General features: G+C 39.6%; 1 non-coding gene across 1 annotated transcript; it reads left to right on the forward strand.

The window, feature by feature from the left end:
* Positions 1 to 4,092: 4,092 nt before the first annotated feature.
* Positions 4,093 to 4,164, forward strand: TRNAG-UCC (transfer RNA glycine (anticodon UCC)). The gene has a single exon. It is a non-coding gene; the product is annotated as a tRNA-Gly (tRNA).
* The last annotated feature ends 5,386 nt before the right edge of the window (positions 4,165 to 9,550 follow it).

Raw genomic sequence — 9,550 nt, forward strand, 5'->3', positions numbered from 1 at the left:
GCAAACAGGGTTCTTTCTTCCCAAGATTCTCAATGCATCTTTTTGTTCAAATGTGATGGTGGTTTAGTTTCTTAATGTTCTTTTTACAGCCTTGTTATGGCACAATCCCTCATAATTCATATTATATGCTCTGACTTCCTGTGTGCTTGACAGGCTGTGGGTTTTGGTGAAGCATGTTTGAACATCACTCAGAATTCATTTTTTAATGCTCTGACTTCCTGTATGTTCGGCAGGCTTTGATTTAGGTAAATTATGTTTGAACCTTTGATGATGCAAAGAGCTTTGGCTTCTATGAGATGACTGTGATTTGGTTTATTAACTGTGAGAGACTCCATAGCCCAATGAAGACTAATTTGATGTATGTCCAACCAGCTATATTTTTATAACTGTGTGAAGAGTTAGCCCTCTAGTGTTTGAAGGATTTTGTCAAGAGTCGTGAGAGAGCCCTCTCTGATTAGGAAGGCTAATTCCTAATCTAAAGTATGGTCTGAAACAGTTACATGAGACCTTGCTTGGTTGCAGTCCCTAGTACTGGTTTTGTGATAACATTTTGGTGCGTCTGCCGGGAGCTTAAGATTGGATTTCTGAAGATAGCAGGAGTTCAAATGATTTTCAAGGCTGCAAAACTACCTTGGCGACTCCATTGTTGAAGAATTCAAAGTTATATATTCATGGTGATTCCACTGGAGTTATGAAAGACCCAGAAGCTGCCCTTCTTTGTTCAAGGTATGCATGCATAGACTTCTCAGGACTTCATGGTTTCCCAAACCATTTTCCCAAGGATGTTTATTTTCTAAAGAATGGTCCGAAATTTAACGGTGAAGACTTGAGTTTAACGTTGGAGCATATCTCAGATTTTTGTCATTTTGCACAGCTTCTTAGAATTAAACATGAGGATGTTTGCATAAGGTTATTTTATGATTCTTTCCAAGGGAAATGCAAACAGTGGGTTGAACGCTTGCCTGCCAAGTCCATTAAGTCATTGCCAGACTTTTGGCTTTTGTTCTTGGAGGAATGGATAGATAGGCCAGAGGTGGAAGTAAAATCTCCTTCAGTTGAAGGTTTTAAACAGTGGAATGATGATCATAATAAAGAAGAAGTAAATGAATCTTTTTCTTTGTCCCTGTCCTCATATCTGGAATCTTTTGACTGTAAGTCAGAGGATAAAATGAAATTTTTTGATGAAATTGCCAAAGATATTGAGAAAGAAATTGAAGGTTTAGAAGGACAGATTCAGGCATACAGTTTTCATGATCATGATTATTATTCTCAAAAGTTTCCTGTGACAGAGCGCAAGGAGACTATGCTGCTTCCATTCTCTTTCATGATTGAGGAACTGAACACTGTGATTGAAGATCAGTTTGCACAGCTGGAAAGTTTCAAGGAAGGACAAGCTGATTATGTGTTCTGGGATCCTATAGCTGATTACATGGAAGAGTTTTATTCTCCAGTGTTTCAGCTTACCTACGAAGATCAGAGACAGTTTCAGTGGCAGGGGTCATTACATTATCACGTTGGCTCTGAAATCCGATGCAGTCAAAGACATTCTCAGTGGCAGCTGTCATCTCACTATCACATTGGCGCTGAACTTCGGGACAGGCAAAGAAGTCAAATGTCAGATAAAGCAAATGACTGGCTGCATTGGAAGTTTCATATTGATTGAGCTGAGGAAAGTTTAAATGGTTAGGGTAGGTAGGTAGGTAAATTGCAAATAAGCTCAAGGTTGGCTGAGCATTTATTTTTCAGTAGCAGTAGTTTCTTTCTCCTACAGTCATGCTTGTCAAGCAAATTTTTGTTTGTCACAAATGGATAAGGCACTGGAGCTGCATGTTCTTAGCGCACCACAAGGGCACACTATCCCTAGTGGAGCCACTGTTATCACTGTTATTTTGGATACTTAATAGAAAAAGTGTGTTATCACAAAACCAGTACTAGGGACTGCAACCAAGCAAGGTCTCATGTAACTGTTTCAGACCATACTTTAGATTAGGAATTAGCCTTCCTAATCAGAGAGGGCTCTCTCACGACTCTTGACAAAATCCTTCAAACACTAGAGGGCTAACTCTTCACACAGTTATAAAAATATAGCTGGTTGGACATACATCAAATTAGTCTTCATTGGGCTATGGAGTCTCTCACAGTTAATAAACCAAATCACAGTCATCTCATAGAAGCCAAGGCTCTTTGCATCATCAAAGGTTCAAACATAATTTACCTAAATCAAAGCCTGCCGAACATACAGGAAGTCAGAGCATTAAAAAATGAATTCTGAGTGATGTTCAAACATGCTTCACCAAAACCCACAGCCTGTCAAGCACACAGGAAGTCAGAGCATATAATATGAATTCTGAGGGATTGTGCCATAACAAGGCTGTAAAAAGAACATTAAGAAACTAAACCACCATCACATTTGAACAAAAAGATGCATTGAGAATCTTGGGAAGAAAGAACCCTGTTTGCCATTACTGTAACAGTCTTTTCATAAGCTCTAAAAAACTCTGTTTTTGTATATACAGTCCAACTGTGAATACTTCCAGCTCCCAAGGCTTTGAACCATTTCCTAACTTCCCCAATAAAGGACTGAGCAAATAATCTCAATTTGACATCTTCATCATCTACTTCATACCTATCAATAAAGTCATTGAATCTATCTACATGCTCTTCAGCTGTAATGTCTTCATCCCCTCCCCAGGTTGGAATCTTAGAAGCATATTTGTTTGGTAAGTCATGCAAAACAGCAGGGAGGGCCAAAGGCGCATACCTTGCAGGTACAGCCATGATGAAAGGAGGAACAGCAACAATAGGTATGCTATGACCAAGACTAGTATGAGATGTGAGTTGAGGACTGTTTGGACTTACGGAAGCTGAGGACAAAATATGAGTACGAAAAGGACTATTAGGACTTTGTAACCCACCAACAAAAGAGCTCCAATTTGGGAGAGGTAACCCAAGGTTTGAGTTAAGCAGAATTTCAAAAGGATCAAGCTCCTTGAGCTGTCTTAAATCTTCTTTTTCTAACAAAAGCTCAGAAGAAACAATTTCCCAAAACTCCTCTTTATCTTTTTGTGAAATTAAAGAAGAGGTATCAATACCTCTTTTCAGTAAATCCAAGATAATGCCTATTACTTCTTCTTCATTTTCAGACCTTAATATGACCTCTTGAACCTTATCATCCACAAGTTTGTTCTCAAGACTTCTAGAAAACTCAGTAAATAACGACTTTGAAATACTTGAAGTACCTGGTATGTCAGAGAATCTTTGTTTACTTCTTGAGATGATATTCGGATTTTCCACAGGACTAGGTGGATTTGGATCAGGGTTACTCCTTGTGTACCTTCCTTTCGAAGCCACCTTTAAACTTTAAAATAACAAATGGAGTCACCAAGGTAGAATGCAGCCTCGAAAATCATTTGAACTCCTGCTACCTTCAGAAATTCAATCTTAAGCTCCCGGCAGACGCACCAAAATGTTATCACAAAATCACAACTGAAGGGCTGCTGATCAGGCAGACTCTGTGTAACTATTTCAGACCAAGCTTTTAACTAAGGATTAGCCTCCCTAGCCTGAGAGGGCTCTCTCAAGAAAAGGTTATTGATTTTGAATGTTGATAAGAGGGCTAACTCTTGTACAATAGATTTAATGTAAGCATAACTGGTTGGAAACACACCAAAAGATATCTCATTGGGCTATGGAGTCTATAATATCAAGCAAACAAGAAAAACACAGTGAACTCATAGAAATCAAGGCTCTTAGCATTACAAGTCAAACATATTCCACCACACATAGCTTGCTGTATACACAGGAAGTCAGAGCATATAAGTATGAATTCTGAGTGATTGCATACAACAAAACCATAAAATAACATAAGGTATAACACATCATCATTTCATTTGACCATGACAATCCTTCGAGAATCTTGAGAAGAGAATCACTCTGTTTTACTATTACTGTCAAAAAAGATCTTACAGTGGCCCAAAACAACACACTTTTTCTATTAAGTATCCAACCTTTTTTACATCTAAGTTATTCCTATATATAGCCTATCAAAACACTGCTGTACGAGACTCCTCATCAAGCATGAAGGGAGCTCGGGCGTTTGTAGTCCAACGGTTAGGATAATTGCCTTCCAAGCAATAGACCCGGGTTCGACTCCCGGCAGACGCACCAAAATGTTATCACAAAATCACAACTGAAGGGCTGCTGATCAGGCAGACTCTGTGTAACTATTTCAGACCAAGCTTTTAACTAAGGATTAGCCTCCCTAGCCTGAGAGGGCTCTCTCAAGAAAAGGTTATTGATTTTGAATGTTGATAAGAGGGCTAACTCTTGTACAATAGATTTAATGTAAGCATAACTGGTTGGAAACACACCAAAAGATATCTCATTGGGCTATGGAGTCTATAATATCAAGCAAACAAGAAAAACACAGTGAACTCATAGAAATCAAGGCTCTTAGCATTACAAGTCAAACATATTCCACCACACATAGCTTGCTGTATACACAGGAAGTCAGAGCATATAAGTATGAATTCTGAGTGATTGCATACAACAAAACCATAAAATAACATAAGGTATAACACATCATCATTTCATTTGACCATGACAATCCTTCGAGAATCTTGAGAAGAGAATCACTCTGTTATCACAAAACCAGTACTAGGGACTGCAACCAAGCAAGGTCTCATGTAACTGTTTCAGACCATACTTTAGATTAGGAATTAGCCTTCCTAATCAGAGAGGGCTCTCTCATGACTCTTGACAAAATCCTTCAAACACTAGAGGGCTAACTCTTCACACATTTATAAAAATATAGCTGGCTGGACATACATCAAATTAGTCTTCATTGGGCTATGGAGTCTCTCACAGTTAATAAACCAAATCACAGTCATCTCATAGAAGCCAAGGCTCTTTGCAACCTTCCTAGAGGGAAACAAAACTCTATACAATAGGCATGCTAGGATTTGGACCTTCACTGAAAACTCAAACAAATCCCCAGTTTCGTAGCACGCTACGAAACCACGCAAACAGGTAGCGCTGCGAAACTGCTAAAAAGAATTCTGGCGCTGCGAAACTGCTCTGACTTTAAGCCAAGCTAAAAATTTTTACTACAGCATTTTCAGTGATAACACAACACTTGAAAAATTACTATTTCAAATCAAATACAATAGTAACAGTGTAATTGACTATCAAGAACAATGGGATTCCCTTCAATGACTCAAAACAACACTTGCGACACTTTCAAATCAAGAAACGACAGTTCAATTACACTACTTCTTTGTAAAAGAGAACTGAAAATGGCTCAAAATACATAAAAATATTTACAGTTCTTTGCACAATGGAGGCGGAATAATGGCAAGGAAGGGGGTTTCAACAGAGGTGTACTGACTACAGGAAGCAAAACTCCTTAATAGAGCTGAAAAGAGTGAACACAAAAACCAAAATCTAAGAGCAGAAAAGGCCTTGTCTGATCAGCGCACCTGTAACACAGGGAAAAAGAGATGCAGCGCACCTACTACACTCGGGAAGTGCGATGCATCCAGAATCCACAGAAGAGACAATGCGATGGACCAGGGACGAGACTTTAACTGGGTTCTGGGTCACAGTTTGCAGCTCAGTTCAGGGATTTAGGCCGAGCAAGTGGTAATCAGTAAATCAATCACAGGGGTAGATCTAAATAGGTTACTAGAGCCACCACAAGGGCAATTAGAGAGCTTGTAAATCGATTTTTTAGTTCATAAACAAAACCCGGAGATAGACTGAAGCAGCATTCATCTACTTTGCACTTGCATAGCAAATGCAGTTCGAAGGCTAGCTGGCTTGACTTCAGGCTCCGTCTGTAAGTTTATAAAGCAAACAAATGTAGACAAACAAACAATCTATTCGCTCCCTAGTGGAGTCGCCATTTTGTTATCAGGAAATCTAGTGTCTATGCAGAGCTGCTAGTCCCACTAAGGCTAGTAGCTACCTTAGAAACAAATAAACTAAAACCACTTTCATTTTCCTTTATGAGAAATAGATAAGAGGGGAATAAAGGAGACCAACCTCTGTCTTGTGCTTGGTTCCTTGCTTGATTCCTCTCCCTTCTGATAGATCTTTGCCACTCACTTCCTCGTCTACCCAGCATCAAAGAGCACCTGTAGAATCAAAGCGGCATAACACTATCCAAGAACATAGATCTATTATCATAAACAATATAGGACCAGATATATATTGACCACACAAATGCATATATCATCAATCATACAATAATGTGGAGGAAAACTTGAATAGCTTTATTAATAATCAAGAATAGCATAGAGAATTACAACCAATTGTTCTCACCCAGCATCATCCTCTCAGCAAGAAAGCCCTTCTTCACCTCATGAAAAGCTTAGATCACCCAACACTATGATGTTGCACCAAGAAACCAGCAGCACTTCATTACAAGATACAAAATTCCAGCCTCCTGGATCTCTGGGATGAGGGATCCATATATAGATGTTTGCAAGGGGGATGAGTCAGCTTTTGAGATTTGATTAGTGTCCTCTCTCTGATAGTTCTTGATTCCACTTGGAGATTGATGATCTCTCACTCATCCCTGGGTGAATGCAGAGAAGCAAGTGTCATAGGAGAAGTTTTTGGAAGATTCCATGATCCTCCACCTTGCAGATTGACCCTGCCATTTGTCCATTCTCGCCCATCGCACCCCATAGAAGTGCTTTTCAAGATGCATCGCACCTCCCGTGTGTATTTGGGTGGGATGCAACGCACTTTGACCATGGAGCAGGTGAGATGGTCCAGTTTTGACCAGTTCTGAGTAGTTTTTCATGGAGAACTTCTGGGAGAAGATGTAATTAGTTGACCTTGTTATTTTAGAGGTCGGAACAACACTTTTAGGGACTCAAGAGCCCTCGGTTTATATGGACATTTATGATTAGGGTTGCAGTGCCCAAAAATGTCTATAACAGTAATGGCGCCACATCTGAGCTAAGCATAAAGATTCATGTCAGTACTTGTTCACCCATAAAAACATCACATAAAAATTCAAAAGCTAAAAAATACTTGAATTACTTTCAAAATCCATTCTCACCTTGAGGACCCCAGTTGGTCCCAGGCGGCAACTTAAAGTCAGGGTCACTGCGAAGTCCATTCCCTCATAAGCATAGTCATCAATCATCATGATCTGGCCACGAAGCCACTAGAAGAAATATTCCTTGAAGAAATGTCGGATTGGTCCTCCTCCTGTGTGAGGATCGAGTAATTACCATCACCCCTGTCTCAACTCCCTTGGATCAAAGGGACCTAAGCTCATCATTGGGTGCATAATAGGTACCCTCTCAAGAATGAATGAGACTATGAGAGTACCATACCAAAAACTTTGTTGGGTTCGAGTCTTGCATGCAGTTAACTCTACCTTCAACTGGCGAAGCACTGCTTCACACCAGTTAAACATCTGTGGCTGGACACAGTCAAATGCAAGCAACAGTTGGGCCTTTTTCACAATGTGGGGACTCTTTGACCCCACCACCTGCACATTCAACCATAAAATGGCCCTCATAGATCTGGACCTAATCCTCTCTATGAGGACTCTGTTGCTGACAAGTCCACTCTCAGGGATGTAGAAGGATTGTACCATCTCTAGGGTAGATTGTGGCTCAGGTCTACCCCCGGTGAGGTTTTCCTGTGCCCCATGACACAACAGACTAGTTAAAAAGTATATGTCATCATGGTCAATAGCTAGCTCATGATCTACAATCTTGAACACTTGCTCGTGTTCATCCCAGTGCTGGATAATCCATCTCAATAAATCCTCCCGCCCTTTCGTCAGCTCCAACTTTTCATACTTCAATAAACTACAACAACATAAAGCAATTATGCATGCTAGATCATTTCACATCAGCAATTCCTGGCTATCATGGGCCCGTTCTCTCCATAGGCTAGTCATTATGGCCTGAAACCTGCACAAAATTACCAAAACATCAGTCAAAATGGGGCAATACAACTTTAGGAATCACTGCATGAGGTTTTAACTATGCCCTCAAGCTCTAACGCTCCCCCAATGGTACACAAGGAGGATTAACGCCCTCCAGCAAGTTGTATAGGGAATTTAACGCTCCCTACAGGCTGGCCATACGGAGTTAATGCACAAACATTGCTTTAGGGCTCCTCAGATCTGCAAGAATCCACCCTAGAAACTGATAAGAAAGGTTAAGAAATGCATAGAGCATGGTTTTGGCCTCTACCTGGGACTGACGGCACGTCGAATGGTTGCCCGGATCTCCTGCAATGGTTCACAGAAAATCTGCTCCTCTTTGGCTCCAAAACGCTTTCACAGTTCTCAAATAGTGAAAATGGTGAATGTGAAAGCTCAAAGAACTTCCTTATATTTATTTTTGGAGACATGATTTTTTGAAATCATTAAAGAGGAAGTAGTCCATTCCCCATGATTTTTTATCATGCATGAACTCATATGCATAGGAATCGCTGCGTTTTTATACTTTTTTCCACTTTTGATGAAAGTACCCTCGGGAATGAAAAGTAGTAAAGCACTGCATGCAATTCTCAATGAGCTCTTTATTTTATGGGATATTTTCTCGCTCTACAAAACTGAAAACCCCTTGAGTTTGTCATCATTGGACTCATTAAGCACATACGACGACGGTTCGAGCAACTCTTTTTCGCTCTTTTTTTAGCTCATTAAACTAAAAAAGATCATTAGAGCATTCTTTTTAGGCACTTTTTTCTCGCTCATAAAACTGGAAAAAAAAATCCTGAGTTTTTCTTTAGGCTTGTTAAAAACTTATAAAGATAACCCGAGCATTCTTTTAGGTACTTTTCTCACTCATTAAACTGAAAAATCTCAAGTTTTTGTCACCGGGCTCATTAAAAATCTACGGCAGCAACCAGAACACTTGCTTTTTTGGGACCATTTCTCACTCCTAAATCTAAAAAGTCCCCGATTTTTTCCCTTCTTCAGGCTCATTAAATCTATGAAGAATGAATGAGCAGTTATTTTGCCTCTTTTTCCTCGCTCAATAAATTGAAAAAGCTACCTTGAGTTTTCTTCATTTGACTTATTAAATTTTGATGAAGGTATTGAGTTTGTCGTCTCGTGACTCATTAAAAATTCATGACGACAAACGAGTTTAGTCCGTCTCCTCGTACTCATAACAAAATGAGGTCAACATCTATTGAACATAGGTTTCTCTTTATCCTGATTCAGTAGAATAACTCATGGAAAAGTAATCGATCTGGGAATACTATTAACTTTTTATCACACCTGGTTAACAACTATGACAAAGGGACCACCCTGGAGTTGTTCTTTACGATATTTCCAAACTCTCTAAATATGAAAAGACCACCGAGTTGTCTCGTCTGGACTCATTAAATTAAATAGACAAGATATAGAGTTGCTCTTTTTACGATCCTTTTCAGACTCTCAAAACATGAAAAGATCGATGAGTTTGCGTGTCTGGACTCATTAAACTAATTAGATAGGGTGTAGAGTTGCTCTTTTCATAGTCCTTTTCAGATTCTTAAAATATGAAAATATCGACGAGTTTACTCATCT

The sequence above is a fragment of the Pinus tabuliformis genome, chromosome 7 (genome assembly GCF_031772625.1).
Source record: "Pinus tabuliformis cultivar Carrire ecotype Pingquan chromosome 7, CPIR1, whole genome shotgun sequence".
In the NCBI taxonomy this organism is placed as follows: Eukaryota; Viridiplantae; Streptophyta; class Pinopsida; order Pinales; family Pinaceae; genus Pinus; species Pinus tabuliformis.